Source organism: Culicoides brevitarsis, chromosome 3 (genome assembly GCF_036172545.1).
Source record: "Culicoides brevitarsis isolate CSIRO-B50_1 chromosome 3, AGI_CSIRO_Cbre_v1, whole genome shotgun sequence".
NCBI classification, from domain to species: Eukaryota; Metazoa; Arthropoda; class Insecta; order Diptera; family Ceratopogonidae; genus Culicoides; species Culicoides brevitarsis.
Window position 1 is genome coordinate 1,862,980 of NC_087087.1, and position 17,618 is coordinate 1,880,597.

The following is a 17,618-nucleotide window of genomic DNA, read 5'->3' on the forward strand; positions in this document are numbered from 1 at the left end:
AATTCCTCCGCACACACACGACGACGTCGACGACGAGAACATTAACAATGTAAAATATTTAAAGCACACAGCAGCCAGCGTCTCCCGTTGAATTATATCACTCTCAATTGCTCATATTTTTCACGGATTTCATGCCGAGTAGGTAAATTTTTTTCGTCATTCATCCTGCACGTGATAACGGCAATATTGTCGGAAATGTATTTATACAGAAAACATTTTCTCTCGTGTATTTTTTTTTTGTCGAGTGAGTGTTCGTTTCATTCAATATGCGCTTCAATCACATTTTTGTGTCGTGCAAATCACTGTCGAGGTGCCATGACGAGAGATTGTAAATACCGCAGTCGTTGTCTGTCAGGCGTCAGGTTTTGTTTTGACATCTTCTGAAAAAAAAATTTTTTTTGGTTATGAGTGCTTTTTTGTGTCAATATTTGTAACGACTCAAGACGAAAGAAAGATTTTTTTTCTCGCACATTATCGCCTCCGTGTCGTCTCCTGCAATAACAATAAAAAATAAGGATTTTTCCCACGAGCCACGAAAAAAGGATGAGAAACGTGTGTCGGTAAATAAACATGCAAAAGAAGAATCCGCATTGCTTGAGAAAAAAATAAAAAACGGAAAATAAAGATGTAATACGACCTGAAAATGTGCAAAAATTTCCCCTGAGGCTAACTCAATCCGTTCCTTTTTTCTTTTTTCTCTCTGTCGTCTTTTTTCCGAGCAATTTTGCCGCATATAAGCTTAAATTTATATTTTATGGAGTGTGTGAGGAGTAATTTCGAGTCAAATGATGTTCGTCTCATCGTGTCGTTCACATGCGAATGGAAAAATGTGATTTTTTTTCGTGCTGTAACAACAAGTTGTCTTGGGTTTTTATGATTATGCAGACAAAATATTGACATGCCGTTGAGTGATGAGGCGGTAAGCCGTGGAGATTTGGAGTTGAAAGCATGATTAAGGAGCGTAATGACATTAAATGACGGCGAAAATGGGCGATGGAGTGAGATTTTACGTGAATTTTGGAAGCTGAGGTACTTTACGAGGTGAGAATTTATGAATTTTTGAACTGAAATTAATGAAAAATTGAATTTTTGAAAGTTTTTGAATCTTAAAAGTGCTTTTGAGATGTAATGGGGTTCAGAAAATTACCTTTTTACGCTCGATTGTTACTCTTCAGTACTTGAAACGCGCAAAAATGATAAGTTTTTGAACGAAAACCTTCGATGAAGTTTGAAACATGTTCGAAATTGATGATTTTTCATACAAATATTGCTCGAAAATTCTCAAAAGGCTCCAAATTCATCATTTTTTTAGACAGAATTTCGCTTGTCGATCCATATGGCTTCTTGAATACGTCGATTTTTGATTCAATTGATGCTCCTTAAGGCTCAAGAGTTCAATTTTCATCATTTTTTGAACTGAAATTGGCTTTTGCAATGCGATGGATTACTAAAATTGAAAATATTTGAATTAAAAATTACTCAAAAAGGCTCAAAATGTTTAAAATTTATAAATTTTTGAACTAAAATTGACTTTTGGAGTTAAAAGACTTTCTAAAATTAAATAAATTTGAACTAAAAGTTACTCAAAAAGACTCAAAATGTTCAAAATTTATAAATTTTTAAACTAAAATTGATTTTAAAAATTTAAATACCTTCTAAAAAGACTAATTTTCGGTTTAAAATCCGCTCATAAAGCCTCAAAACCTTCAAAATCCCTCATAAATCGATCTATAATGACATTTTCCAACATTTATTGTCATCTTCGCTTGTCATAACCATCAATGACCCTCTTTTCACAGTCGATTTAATCTTCTACCATCACTTGAAGCACTTTTTCCATCGATTCTTGTCCATTTACTTCCAACACTTGTACAAACATTTTCTTCATCTTCACTCTTTTTTGCAGTTTTGCAGCACGAGAAACTTCGTTCACACACCCATTCGGTCAGAACTTTACTAAAATGTGATTATTCGTTGTGAGATTTGAAAAGTTGGACATTTCTGCAAAAAAAATTGTAAAATTTAATTTGAAAAAAAAAAAAAAGTTTATGTTTCATCGTCACTGCGAGCCATCATCTCGATAGCAGGGAGTGAAATGGTCTATTAAAAAATGGCAGTAAAGCTCCTGTGGTTGAAAATTGAATGAAACACACAAAAAAAAACATATAAAATATTAAACTAATAAAAAGCTGTTCGTCTGTTCATTCATTTGAATTTTTTTTCGATTTTTTTTTTGTTTGAAATAGAGAACATTTATTTACTTTTAACGCGCTCATGGCTTACAACTCGCTCAGTCGTGTGTGTTAATTAAATTTCTATTATTCTCTTACCTGTGCAATTTTTCATGTTAGCCACGGGCCTCGGGTTTTGCACATATAATTATCGGCGAAAAAGTTGGAAAATGAAAAATTTTTACAACATCGACGTTATTATTATTAAAATTTTTCATGTTTTTTCCGCAACAAAAGGAGTGAAAGAGAGAAAAATGCTGAAAAAAAAATTTTTATAAATATATAGTCAGGGAATGAAAATAAACAATCAATAAACGGTGTAATAATATTTTTTGTGAGTGTGTAATTTTCCGTACTAAAAATGAAAAGCTGCTGCTGCTGCAGTTGATGACGAGGGATGAATAAACGATACGCTCATTGTGAAGTTTCCAATTATATTTTTTTTCCACAATACACTCGATGTCTACTTGAAATCGTACTACTTGAAAAAGGAAAATATTCTGAATAATTATTATTATTGGTGCTATTATCGGTAGAGAGGGATGAATTTTCACGCTTTTTTCGCCTTATGAGGAGTACTGAAATGAGAAAAAAATAAAAAAAATTATTAAAAAATATTTAAAAATTTTAATTTATTTATTTAAAATTTTTATTCATTTAAAAATTGCAGTTTTAAAAATTTTAAATGAATTATGTCGAAAAAAAATTTTTTTTTTCAAAATTTTGCTTTGTAATAAAAAATATATAAAATTTAAAACAAAAAATAACAAAAATTTAATTTCAATTTTTTGTTAATTAAATTTATTTTTTAAAATAATTTTTGGAAAAAAATTTTTAATTTATAAAACTGCAAATTAAAAAAAAATAAAAAATTTATTAAAAAAAATTTGCAAAAATTTAAACTTTAATTTATTTATTAAAATTTTTTTTTTCATTTAAAAATTGCTTTTTTTATATTTAAAAATTTTTAAATGAAAAATTTGATTAAAAAAAATAATTTATATTCAAAATCTCTTATATAATGCCCTGAGGAGCATTGAAATGTGAAAATTTTTAAATCAAATTGATTTTTTATTTCAAATTTATAAAATTTCATATTGAGATCGATAAGATTTTCAAAAAAAAAAAAATAATAAATAAATTATTTATCAAAGATATCAAATTTTTACCTTAATTTTCAAAAAAATTAAATTAAAATTTTAAATAAAAATAAAAAAAAACAAAAATTAAAAAAAAAAAATTTAAAAAAAATTTCCTTTTTTTTTTAAATTAAGTTTTAAAAAATTGAAATAGATAAATTTACCTTTTTTTTCTCGAAATTTGTCATAAGCAGTACTGAAATGAGTAAAAATAAATTTGAATTTTTTTTTTAGTTTGAAATGTTATTTTTCATGAAAAAATTAACAATTCAACAATGATTAAAATTTGAAATTTCTTTCAAAATTTCATTTTGAGGAGTACAAAAATGAGAGAAAAAAATTTTACTTTAAAAAAAATAAAAATTTTCTTAAATCTTAAAGCACAAAATCATCCCTATCTCTTCGCTACAACAACAAAACTGCATAAATCTCGCCTCAATAGACACTCGTGGCAAGCAATATCACTCGACGAATCATTAGATTGGAAAAAAGTGCACACAGTCCGTAATTATATGCCTCCTTTTTCGAAGTGAATGAATGAATGCAAAGCAAGAAGAAAGACGAGAGGAAAAAAATATGAATATTTTACCGGAATTCATTATTATTTTTATATTATATTACTCACCGTAGCTTTTCAACATATTTCCTTGCCTCGCCGTGTAATGAGAGAGCCTTACAACACTTTCAAAGCCAATCGCCAAACGCACACAATGAGGTAGAAATATTATTATTTTCTATTACACAGATGGTGCTTCATTTTCCCAGAACGAGAGATGCAGAGAGAGTTTTGCCTGCTGGATACAAAATTTTTCCGAACAAAATGCAAAGTAATATTGGTTTTAGTACGAAAAATTTTGCATACTGTCTGTCGAGCGAACAGAGCAAAATTTTCATTATTAGAGGTTTTCAACAAAATTGTAACTTTATAGAAAATTTTATTATTATTTGAATAATTTGCTGTAAGTACGAGTAAGGACCGAAGTGAAAATAATGTCGACGACGGCATTAATAAGAAGCTGTCGTGTAATTATTTAACGTGCTGCACTATTTCTGTGCGAATTCACAATTTCCGTACTGTCCATTTTCTCTACTTGCCGCTGTTTGTGACTGAATTTTAATGTAATTGGAAAAGTAATTTATTTAATTAAATTTGGAATGGAAAAAATATGTGCAGGAAAGATGAATAGAACGACGACTGACATCATCGCAGGGATTCAACTAATAAAGGAAAATTGGAAGAAAAATGTGAAAAAAATTAAAGAGGATGCAATTCAAAGGAATTCATGCATAAAAGAGTTGAATTAAAGGAAAAATTTAATTTTTTAAAAAAATTTTCCTTTTAAAGTTGATTTTTTTTTGCTTGGTTTGAATTAATTGAAATAGATTTTTGTCTCGATTTTGGATCTCTAATCGGATTTGCGACACATATCACGTGACTTTTGGCTTACTGAGCGATTATGACTAAACATCATATCACGCGGCACATCGATAAATGGGTCAACTTTCCTTCCTGTGTCGATTCATGCGATTATTTCGTCGAATCGCGCATTTTATTTAAATATTTCATTTTATAAATCCTTTCAATTATTGCATTCCACGAATTTTATGCCTGTCTGCTATCGAGAACGGTATTGTCAGTGCAGTTATTTTTTGATTAAATAAATGGATTTATAGAATTGTGGCTGATTAACAACGTTTTTGTTACACATTTTGTATCAAAAGGGGTCGATAAACGATGGTTTTTATGTTTTATTGTAATGAATTCGATGAAATTATTTTTTTTTGTCTTTTTATGTCGCTTTGTTTGTACCATGTGACATATGAGGAGTACTAAAATGAGAAAAAAATTGTTAAAAAGTTGAATTTTCAAAAACTTACCTGAAATTAAGTCAATTTTGCGATGTTTTTGTTCAAAAAGTCTGAAAATAAAAAAAATAATTAAAAAAAAATAAATAATAAAATAATTAATTAAAAATTAATAAAAAAATAAAATCATAAAAATTTAATTTTATTTAATTTTTAAAAGAAATTTTTTAACTAAAAAAGTTGAAAAAAATTATTCAAATAAAAAATTAATTTTAAAAGATTTAATTTAAAAAAATAGTTTTAATTAAGAATAAAAAAAATAAAATAAAATAAAAAAAGGAACTTAAAAAATTAAATTAAATTTTTAATTTTATTTAATTTTCACTTTTTAATTTTTTTTTATTATTTTTTTTTAATATCCCTCAAAAATATTTATGAAAGTAAAATTACTAAAAAATTATTTTTTTAATAAAAATTTAATTGAAAAAAAAAAATTAAAAAATGTATTTAAAAAATTGAATACCTACTAAAAAATTATTAAAATTTAATTCTATAAAAAAAATTCAAACCTTTCAAAGTTATTTTTTTTTTGACTAAAAAATATTTTTTTTTTAAATAAAAATTATAAAACTTAACTTATTTAATTTTTTTTTTATAAAAATTAAATTGTTAAAGTTCAAATTATAAAAAATTATTAAAATTAAATTTTTTTAAAAAACTTTTTAAACCTTCGAAACCTTCAAAAATAATTTTTCCGCAAATTTCATGTTATTTTTCGAGTCGCCATGAATTTTCATTATACTAATCCTCCAAAATTACCTCCAATCTCATTTTATAACATTTTTTCCTTATCAATAATTGTATCAGCAGCACGAAGTTTTGATTGAATTACAGCCCGTAAGCATGACTCGACTTAAAAAACATCCAAACACAACTCAATATCCTTTTTTGTGTTGCTTTGTGTTGTTTTGATACACGATACGCCCTTAATCTCCTGTCTGCCGAGCAACTTTATTAACTTAATTAACGGAAAAACCGCAAAAAATCCACTTTTTATGAAATATTCCGTTGTTTTCGAAACAAATCCTTCACGTAAACACTGAAAAAAAGTATTTAAATAAAATTATTTCTAATACACTTTCCGTCGGCATCGCGTGACAATCCGCGATCGGAGCTCTTTACGTTTGTTGGTTTGTTGGCATGTTGCTTAAGAGGCGTTACCGTCGTAATCAAATGTGTTTTCCATGCAATTTTCTCACAAACTTTTGATTTTCTTGCGGAGTCGAGGTCGGAAAATGACTCAATTAATCCGCGCTGTAATAACAAGTCGCTTTGGGTTAGACATGGATCGACGTGGATAATAAGCAGGTACAACAACTTCTTAATCATCGTCGTGATGAATTGCCTCATAAACCGCCTTCTTAGCCCACACTTTTGATGGCGATCTGAAAAAAAATGAAAAAAAAAATTAAATCCTCTTAAAACTCGAATAAATTTACATTGTCGCCTGTCAATTTGGACGCAATTCGATACATCAATTGAAATTCGTTGGTAGAACGCGCCGCATGCAGGCAGAAATTTAATTTGAATCAATAAATGTTAATGTTGAAGAGTTGTTCTATCAAACATTTCGTAATATGATTAAAAGAGTGATAAGCGTGGATAATTTATGTGTTATGCGGAGATAAATGTAGCGTGGTAGAGTTTTGAAATATGACTGTCAATCAAAGTAAAGAAGAGGAAAGGGGGTTTGAAGTGATTTTAAGAAGATTTTTGAGTTTTTGATCTCTTAAATTGGAAAAAAATTAATTTTAATTAATTTTTTTTGCTTCTTAAAAATAAGAAAAAATTCAAAAATTTTAGTTTTTGAAAATTTTTTATTTTTTTTAATAAATTTAATTCAAAAAAATTCTAAATTTGTTAATTTTTTAAGAATATTTGAATTTTTTTTAAATTAAGTTAATTCAAAAAAATTAATTAAAATTTTAATTTAATTTTATTAATAAAAAAATAATTTAAAAAAAATTATATTTGTTTAAATTAAAAAATAAAAAAATTAACTGAGAAAAAATTTTAACTAAAAAAACATTTTCAAATAAAAATTTTATAGGTACAAAAGGTTAAATTAAATTGTGAAATTAATTTTTAAAACGCTTTTAAAGAAATTTTTAACCTTCGAAAGCATTTTTTAACTGAAAATAAAAATTTAATATTATAAAAAAAAATATTAAAAATTGATTTTTATTTAAACTTTTAATTAATTTTTTATTTTTTAATTTATAAAATTTGAAGATTTCTTAAACATTAAATTTTTTTAAATAAAAATTATATTTTTACGTTTAATATATTTAATTCAAACAAATCCTAATTTTTTTACTCTTTAAAGAATTTTCTTATAAAAATTATTTCTTATAAAAATTTTAATTTTATTAAATATTGATGAAAAATGTAAAATTTTAACTTTTCTTACACTTAAAATTTTATTTTTTTTATTCTTAAATTAAATTATTTTTTAATAAAAATTTTCTTTTTGTTCTAAAAATTAGAAAAAATAATTTTTTAATAATTTTTTTTCCATTAAAACTCTAAATTTGACCATTTTTGAAAAATTTCAACTTTTTTTATTCTAAAACTATTTTTTTTTATTTGAAAAATTTACAAATTTTTTTGTGAAAAATTAAAATTTTTAAATATTTTACATTTTTTATTGAAAAAAAGTTACCAAAAACTTTCCATTCCCCCATTTCAAGCCTAAAACATTAAATAATTGTTCATAATTACTTCATATTGGACCCCCTAAAAGCAAAATGTAATAAAAATCGTGATCCATACTTTTATTTTCATAGAAAAGAAGATTAGCGTCGCAAATTTAATTATTGAATTTTTAAATGTAGCCCGTCACTCACCCATATTCAACTAAATCTGTCTCTTTGTCATCTTTCTTTAAAAAAAAATAAATAAAATAAAATAAATTCCTCACAAAAAACGACAAAAGATATTTAATTTAGAGCGCTCCCTATTTTCAGTGCGAGACAATTTTTATTGAATCTTTTCGAGAATTCAATCGACGCTTCGAGGCAATTTTTGATTATATTTCAACTTCTCTCTGATGGTGCCGTAAAAAATTTCTATTTAATCGGTTATTCCTTTTAAAATTTATTTTATTTTTCGAGCGAGCGAGAAGTACGACGATGAAGAAGAGTGCAATAAAAAAATGTAATTTAACCAAACCACACATTCAATAAAGAGCGAAATCCGATCAGTTTAGGGAAAAAGCGAGAAAAGTGAAGAGGAAGTGTTTGGCGAAGAAAATTTATGAAAAAATTTTCGCCGCATTGAATGTGTTTACAATAGATAAAGAATGTGAGGAAGAATTTTTTTAAAATTTCCATCATTTTTTTCATGAAAAACGTCAATTTTGACAATTTTATCGCCGACAGCTGTCAAAATTTCCATTAAAATCAGATTTTTTTGAACATTTGCAAGACTTGAGAAGTTCAAAAGTTCAAAAAAGAAATAAATAAAACCTGCCTTTCTTCAATTCTATTAAAAACTTACCCGCTTAACGTTCCCTAAAGAAGTTGAAGTGCCTTTCACTTTTGAGTGAAATAATAAATTTTTTTCCAAGATAATGAAATTGAGGAAAAACTTTTTAATTTGAAAACGAGATAATCTTCATGCATATCTGTCGGGCATAAAATACAAAATCTTGCTGTTAGTTTTGTCCCTTTTGCGCTTTTTTAAGAATTTTTCTTTGTTTTTTCCTCAGTATTGCTGAATCTACGCACGGAAATGGAAACGGTACAAAGATAAATGCTTATTACGTTTTTTTTTCTTTTTTCCCTTGTGTGTGACACAAAAAAAAAAGAATCGCGACTTGTTGCTTTCTCGTGCAAGTCCTTTGAGGCTTTTCCTTTCATATTTTTATGTTTTCTTTTTATTATTTATCTCACACTGTGCCGCACAAGGCGGAAATTGAAAAGCATTTCGATGAAAAAATGGGGCAAGAAAATGTGAATTTGCATTGGGTCAAAAATTTAAAATGTTCATTGGGTCAAAAATTTAAAATGTGAATTGGGGCAAAATTTTGTAATTTGCATTGGGACAAAAATTTGAAATGGCAAATATGGAAAAAACTCAAATTGTGCATTGGGCGAAATTTTTAAATGTTCTTTAGGTCAACTTATTAAAAATTTAAATTCATCAAGAAATTAACAAATGTGCATTGGGTTGTTAAAAATTGAAATACGATATCGTTAATTCTTCTTCTGACGACAACTTTAACTTTTTTTTATTTATTTTTAATATTATAAGGGCGCTTGCTGTGCTTCCTTTTGTATTTTCTCAAGAGAAAACAAAGAGACTTTTAATCAAAAAATTCTTTAATTATCTAATTGGGGACTTTTTTGCTTGCTTTTGACTGTTATTGAAGCATTTAAATTCACCTTTTCTAAACTCAACTAATGAATTTTTTTTTTTTTTCTATTTTTAGGATTTTCAATTGAACTTTGTCAATAAATTGGAAGCATCAAAGGAATATTTTCGATCTGAGGTAAGAATTTGTTGAATTTTTGTTCAAATAATGAGATTCCGGGAACACCTGAAGTCATCATCATCATATATAACATTTTCGTTTATCTGACATCTAACATCTCAATTTCGTTTCGTTCCCGGTAAAATGTCGTTTTTTGTCTTAATGATCATTTGTTATAACGCACCAAACAAAAACCTGATCCCTTCCACACCATTATCCATCAATGTTCCCTTTTAATAGTTTTAATAATGATGTTAGATAAATTTCTTTTGATACCTGTTCGAGTTCGTTCCTGTAGGAGTTCTTCAGGTAAAATAAATTTCGTGTGGGTGCATTCGACAAAATCCAACATCCAACCTTTTTGTGCATTTCCTTTGAAAAACATTGTTGGAATGTTGCGTGTTACTCGGTTAAGAACGAGCCGGGTTTGCATGACTGAAAAGTGAGCGATGTAAGTAATAGCCGTATGACACATCCATTAAAGCGATAACAACTTAAGTGCTTGCCTGGCATGGCATAACAATAACAAATAACTCGTTTTTGTCGTTTTTTCTCCGTTTGTGTGTGTGTTAGGCTTTTTTGCGCTTCAATTGTCATGGTTGGGCTGCGATGTCATGACATATCATCAATTTTATCTCTTTTTTCTTCACTTTTCATCTGATGGAGTTAAATAAAGGAAGAAAAAGTTACTCTGAGGATTGAAAATAAGGCGAATTAAGACCTCAAAAGATAAATTTTTATCTTCAAGGGACCTCAAGAGTTAAATTTAAGACCTCAAGAGTTGAATTTGTTGCTTTAAGATAAAATTTGAGACCCCAAGAGTTAAATTTAAGACCTCAAGAGTTGAATTCGTTGCTTTAAGAGAAAATTTAAGACCCCAAGAGTTAAATTTAAGACCTCAAGAGTTGAATTCGTTGCTTTAAGATGAAATTTGAGACCCCAAGAGTAAAATTTTAGACCTCAAAAGTTAAGTTCGTTGCTTCAAGACAAAATTTGAGACCCCAAAAGAAAAATTTAAGACCTCAAGAATTAAGTTCGTTACTTCAAGATAAATTTGTTCCTTTAAGATAAAATTTGAGACCCCAAGAGTTAAATTTAAGACCCCAATAATCAAATTCGTTCCTCTGAATTAAAATTTTAAGACTTCATTTTGCAAATTTGACCTTTCAGGCTTAAAATTTTCCTCCTTTCAACTCATCACGCAGAAACAAATGTCTTGACTCTTGTTATTTATTGATCTGATCCCCCATCAATAATAAAAATTTCTTTCGTTCACTTCTTGTTGCGTCCCAATTCCCATCATATCAAGCAATATTTTTATTATTATTACAACAATGATGTTCTGTGGTGATATTTATTGCAAAATATTTAAGTTTCCTTTCGATTTCTTCACATTTTTTTTTTATCGACAGAGACACAAGACACGCAAAATGGGGCGATATGGGATTAAAAATTGGCATCTCTCGTTTTGTTCTCATATTTCACGAGAGAAAAAAAAAACATAAAAATATCATTTATTTATCATCTTCGCATTGTTTGTTATTTGTTCTCGTTACTTTTCCTATGATGACGTAAAAAATTTATTGAACACAAAAAAAAAACGAAGAAAAGGGTAAGAGGTTTACACAGTCATTTTTCTTTCCTTAACAAATGATGTTTCGAGTAAAAAGAAGAAAAAAAGAACGAGATGAAGATGATATCTTTGCGCTTTTTCAGTTTTGTTGTTGTTGTTTGGTATCAACAATATGTGTGGAATGGCGCTGCGTAAAAACAGGGAAAAAACATATAAAAGGCAATCGATCAATATTTTGGATGTTTAGCGAGAAGATTATATTGACAGATACTTCAGGCAGACGAAATGGCGAAAAATTTGATTGTAATGAACAATGACGAGACTTTTTTCCATGGTAACGTTTTTCGGAGAATTTTTTCGGGAAAATTCATTTTTTTTGTCTTTTTGAGGAAATATTTGAAGATTTTTTTCACTAAAAATATGAAAAATTAAAATTTTTACTAACTTTTAATTTTTTTAACAATTTATGCTAATTTTTTTTAATTCAAATTGCAAAAAAAAAAATAATTTTTATACATCAAATATTTACGAAAATTACGCAATAATGAAAATAATAAAAAAAATAATTTAAAAAAAATTAAAATTAAAAAAAATGAATTTAGTTTAATTTTATTTTTTTTTATTATTAAAATAATTTAATTCAAAAAAAAAATTAAACTTAAAAAATTTTTAACAAAAAATTTTAAATACAAAAAAATTAAATATTTTTATTAATAAAAAAAATCAAATTGTCAAAAAAAAAATGAATGAAAAATTAAAAAAATAGAAATAAAATAATGAAAAATATAACTAAAATAAATAAAAATATTTTAAAATAATTTTAATTTTTTTTTGATAATTTAATTTTTTTATTATAAAATAAAATAATAAAAAATATAATAAAAAATATTTTAAAATAATTAAAATAATTTTTAAAAAATAATTTTATTTATTTTTAAATTTTTTTATTAATTTTTTTTTGACAATTTAATTTTTTTTTATTAAAAAAATGTTTTTAATTGAAAAAAAACAATTTATTATTAAAAATTTAAATAAATTCTTACCTTTTTCTCATCTCTCAATCCAATATTAGTTCGAAAATTCAACGAATCAAACCAAAATTAGGTTAAAACAAGAACTCACAACAATTCGAAGAAAACTTTTCCCACGCCTCGCAATGTTAAAGGGGCATGACTTAATAATAAACTTACAAAAACAGGAAAAAAGAACTGTCGCTCACTGCATTTGCAGGTTAAAAAGTTTTAAATTACGTCGTACGTGCGTTTTTTTCTATTTTTATTTTTTTTTCTTATTTATCAATATCGCACATGAACACACGATCCGCAGCAACAACAAAAAGTGGGTAAAAAGACAAGAACGACACAAAAGAGAAGAGAAAAAACATGATAATAATAATAGAGACATGAATTGGATTTGTATGCGAACTCTCGAACGAACGAACGATGAATAGGAGGAAAAAAACTTCACAAAAGAACAAGAAAGACGAAACGAGAGAAGAGTCCTTCTTTCAAGCGAGCGTCTTTATTATTATCATTCATGTCGAACGAACGCCTTTGTGCAAACACAGAGCAGGAGCGAGCGATGTAAAAGATTATTATTAGACGAACGCTGCACATTCCGCACAAAAGATGAACTCGAAATCGTCCAAAGGTATTTCAGTCAATTATACGGCGAGAGAGAGACAAACCACAGAACATGATGATTATTTTTATGAGGATTGTTGAATACACTCTTCTACAACTTTTTTTCCATCGTCTTTTATCTCCGATCACTTTTTAAGAAAAAAATTTTTTTTGCACGAGCGCCGAATAGAGAAAATGATGGCAATTCACTTAAACATAATTTCTCATAATCCTTTTTAAAATGTGGTTAAAATGTCCAATTGTACATTTATTTAAAGGGCGGAATAAAATAACAATAAGTGCTTCAACAATGTATGAAGAGAGAAACGGAGACAAACAACGAACGACAAAAAAAATAATATGAGAAAAAAATAGATTGCGAGAAATGTAATGGAATAAAGTGAAATGGGAGAAGAAAAAAAATGCGATAAAATTTCTAATGTTTTTATGTTTTTAGCTAAATTAATATTTTTTTTTTGTTTTTTGAAATATGAGGCTTATTAAATATTTATCTCATAGCTGAAAAGTGTTTGAAAAAATTAATAAAAAAAATTTTGTAAGAAAATAAGTTTAACGGAATTTTTTTTACATTAACATTTATTTTAATTTTTTTCTTAAATTAAATTTGAAATTTTTTTTTTTTTTATTTTTAAAATCTTTAATGATTTTTGTGTAAAAAAAATCAAAATTTATTTTAAAAAATTTAAAAAATAATTTTAAAATAATTTAATTATTAAAATATTTAATTTTTTTTTAATTTTTAAAATGAAATTTTTTAAAAAAAAAATTAAAATTTTTTAATTATTAAAAAATTAATTTTTTAATTGATTTTTTTAATTTTTTAAAATTTGAAATTATTTTTTGTATAAAATTTTTATTCTTAAAATTAAAAAAAAAATAATAAGTTTTATTTTTTTTTATTTTTAGACGAAAAATTTATTCATAAAATATTTTTTTTTATTTTTATTTAATTATTTAAAATTTAATTTTAAAATAATTTTTTTTAAAAAATTTTTATTTGAATTTAATTTTAAAAAAAATAAAATTGAATTGACTTTTATTTAATTTTTTTAAATTTGAAATTTTAAAAAAAAAAATTATTTGTTAATTTGAAAATTTTAAATTTTAATTTTTATTTTTTATTTTTATTAATTTTAAAAAAATTAAAATTTATTTTCTTAAAAATTTATTTTTATTAATTTTAAAATTTTTAAATTATTTTAAAAAAAATTTTTTTTTTCAAAAATTATTTAAATTTTTTTTTCAAAAATTATTTTAAAAAATTTTTTTTTTTTTCATTTTTTTTTTTTTTTTTTTTTTTTTTTTTTTTTTTTTTTTTTTTTTAATTTTTTATCGGAAACATTAAAAATAAAATTTATTTAAAAAAAAAATTTTTAAATTAAAAAAAAAAAATTTTTTTTCAAAAAAATTTTAAATTTAAAATATTTACATTAAATTTAACTTTAAATTACAATTTTTGGCAAATTTAAACATTTTCTCTAATGTCTCAATCTCAGAATCGCCATAATTTCATAATTTTCATAACACATTTAGTTGAATTAATAACAAAAACAACAGAAAAAGTTCTGATAAAATCGCTTAGACGACGCAAACGACGTCTAATAACCCCTTGTTAATTACGTTTAATGACATTTTAGTGATATTTTTTTCTTTTTTGTATTTTTATATCATAACGACAATAATAACAACCAGCTTTTATCTGTCTAACCATTAAAAGTAATGAAGATGAGAAAAATATTTTTATAACAAGATTGGCTTTTGTTTTGCTTTTTTACTCTATAATTATAAAAACAAGACGGCGCTCTCTTTTCATTAATAAAAAAAAATTATCAAGAAAAAAAAATGAAAAATTTTCTCCTTGAATGAATGAATTGTAATTATATCATTAAAAATCGAGATAAAACTTTAATTTAAATTAAAAATTTTTATGAAGTGTTGAATTTTATTCACGATTGCAACCATCGACTTCGCAAGTACGACAATAGACATTGTCTTTGAACATGGGCGATGCAAAAATTGAACAAATTTTCGGTGTGATTTCGGTTTTTGGCTCCCATGTGCATGAACGTGTGATGATTTCTGCTCCTAAAACTGACAAAAAAATTAAATTTTTAAAAAATTCAAGAAAAAATTTACTTACAAATTTTTTTAAAGGTTTTACAAACAGCTTGAACGCCTCTTTCGGGTATCTCCGAGCCACAATCGACGAGAGAAAACTCTTTTTGCTGCTCCGTCGCAAGTTTCTGCGGATCTCGACAAAAATCGTTGACAAGCGAGGTGCAATGCCAACAGTTCAAGGCATCATTGCGTGCTACGAGGACCGCCACAAAAGCAATTAAACTGAAAATTTTCATGTTTCGCCGAAGAAATTGCGGAAATTTCCTGTCAAAAGTCAAAGTTTTACTGCTGAGGACTTAATCACGTGCCGTTTTACGATGAACTGCGCGAATTAATTGCCGCACGGAACGAGAGACGTACTTAGCCTTGTCAATTTGTTTGCTTTTTTCATCAATCAATTGCGTGTTGTTCGTCATTTGCGGGGAATTCGCGCCTTTAAATGTACTTTGAGCGGCTTAAAGTTCAATTTTTGTGCGATTTTCATGGGAAATTTGTGTCCCGCATCAGACTTTGGGGCAATAACACCCCCATGAGCGACGTTTTTTTTATTGTCACACACATGAAATCATCATAATCGAAAAAATCTTCGGGAAAAATAAATCGATGATGATGATGGCGTGCAATAAAAAAGTTTTGCTGGCATTTTATTTATTTTTGAGTGTCGGAAATAAAAATGAGATGGAAAATTGTTAGAAAGGAACAACTTAATCGTATTTTTTAAATTTTTAAAAATTTTAATTTTTTTTTGAATGAAAAATTTTCTTCAATTTTTATCAATTTTGAAAAAATTATTTTTTTTATTTTTTCCTGATTTTTTTTAATAAATTAATTTTTTTTAAAATAAAAAAAATAAAAAAAAAATTTTAAAAAAATTTTAGATTTTTTTTTTAAATTGAGGATAATTGAAAAATTTTTTTTTTTTAAACTAATTTTCTTAAATTTAAAATTTAATTTTTTTCAATTTTTTTCTTAAAATTAAAAATAAAATTTTTTTAAATTAATTTAATTGAAATTTTTTTAAAATTAAATTAGGTTTATTTTTTAAAAATTTTGACAAGTTTTGTTTAAATTTTTCGAATTTTCCTCAATTTAAAAAAAAAATAAATTTTTTTTCAATTTTTTTTCTTTGAATTTTTTAATAAAATATAAAAATTTAAAATTTTTTTAAAAAATATTTATTTTTTATTTTTCTCTGATTATGTTTTTTCCAAATTAATTAAATTAATTTAATTAGAATTTCATTTTTATTTAATTAATTTTTTAATTAAAAATTTTCTTGAATAAAACAAAAATATTTTTTAAAATTTAAAATTTTAAAAAATTTAATTTAATTAATATTTAATTTTAAAATTAATTAAAATAAAAATTTTCAAATTTTCATTATTTTTTTTAATTAAATAAAATTTATTTTTTTAAATTTTTTAAAAGTTTTGTTTTTTCCGAATTTTTCTCAATTTAAAAGAAATATTTTTTTTAAATAATTTTTATGATTTTTTTTTTAATTTTTTCAATTACAGACCTCAAAAATGCCAAAATAATTTTTTTAAAAATAATTCCGAATGCGATAACGAAAATACTGCAGTAAAATCGTTCGGTCTCTCTTTGGAAGCCCATTATTTATGTATATTTGTCGAAGGAAATTTCGCTGCTTAGCTCTTTTTTTTTATCCGTACTCAATTCAAATCGAATCGAATTCGATATTATTTATTTAAAAAGTCGCTCTAATACTTATTTTTGGCAATATTTTACTATTTCATGTGCGATGGCACGATAACGTTAAATAATAATATCTCCCTGTTGCCGAAGCATTTCGCCGTACTTTAACGAAAAGTCATTTTATTTTGCGACACAATAAAATATTCATGAGAAACGCTGTTTTAAAAGTCGAACAATGCACTCCGTGGAAGATATCCGAAGAAGAAGACGCGCAGAAAAAAAACAACAACAACGAATTTTTTATTATGATTATTATCGTAATAATGAATGTACTGTCATCTAAAGCGACGTCTTTGCGCCGTGTGGCGTTTAAAAAATATTTTTTTATGATATTGAACAGTTACCGTTATTGTTATTTTTACGTCTCGCAGCGAAAAAGCACGTTTCACGGGGGAGTCTTGAGCATTTTTCGTGCCAAATATGAAAAAAAAGTGTTTGCGCGAAAAGTGAGTAAACAGTAATTTTGGAGTAAATCACGGGGATTATCGCGAAAAAACAAGCGGGAAAAGCCCGAGCGAGTGTACTTGCGAGTAAACATGTCAACAACATGCGCGCGTGATTCGTTGATGACATTTCACGTGAAATTCTAAAGTACAGAAAAAAAGTTTCAAAAAGCAATTTTGTTGAAAAAATTTAAAATCGCGTCACTATTTTTCTTCACAGACAAAGTTTAATATAAAAGCAATTGTGGCAGTGTGTTACGAAAATATTCTGAAAAAAAGGAGCTTCTTGCTTCAATTTTATTAGAATAAGTTGTATGGCATCTTGTGATGATGTGAAGGGAGAAAACATATAAAAAATAGTGAAAAATGAGGAAAAAAAGTCACTTGTTGTTATCTGAGTATGCAATGTATATTA

General features: G+C 25.7%; 1 protein-coding gene across 2 annotated transcripts in view; it reads left to right on the forward strand.

Annotated features, from left to right (window-relative positions):
• The window catches only part of LOC134835865 (protein toll), an 85,495-nt gene that overhangs the window by 41,469 nt on the left and 26,408 nt on the right, over positions 1-17,618 (forward strand). Inside the window, exons 3-4 of one of the 2 annotated variants that reach the window (XR_010162232.1) lie at positions 9,669-9,728; positions 15,081-15,348. The gene's annotated coding sequence lies outside the window, so the exon portion shown is untranslated. Of the gene's footprint in view, positions 1-9,668; positions 9,729-15,080; positions 15,349-17,618 lie in introns of those variants that run through there. The other variant, XM_063850854.1, reaches the window with a different exon arrangement.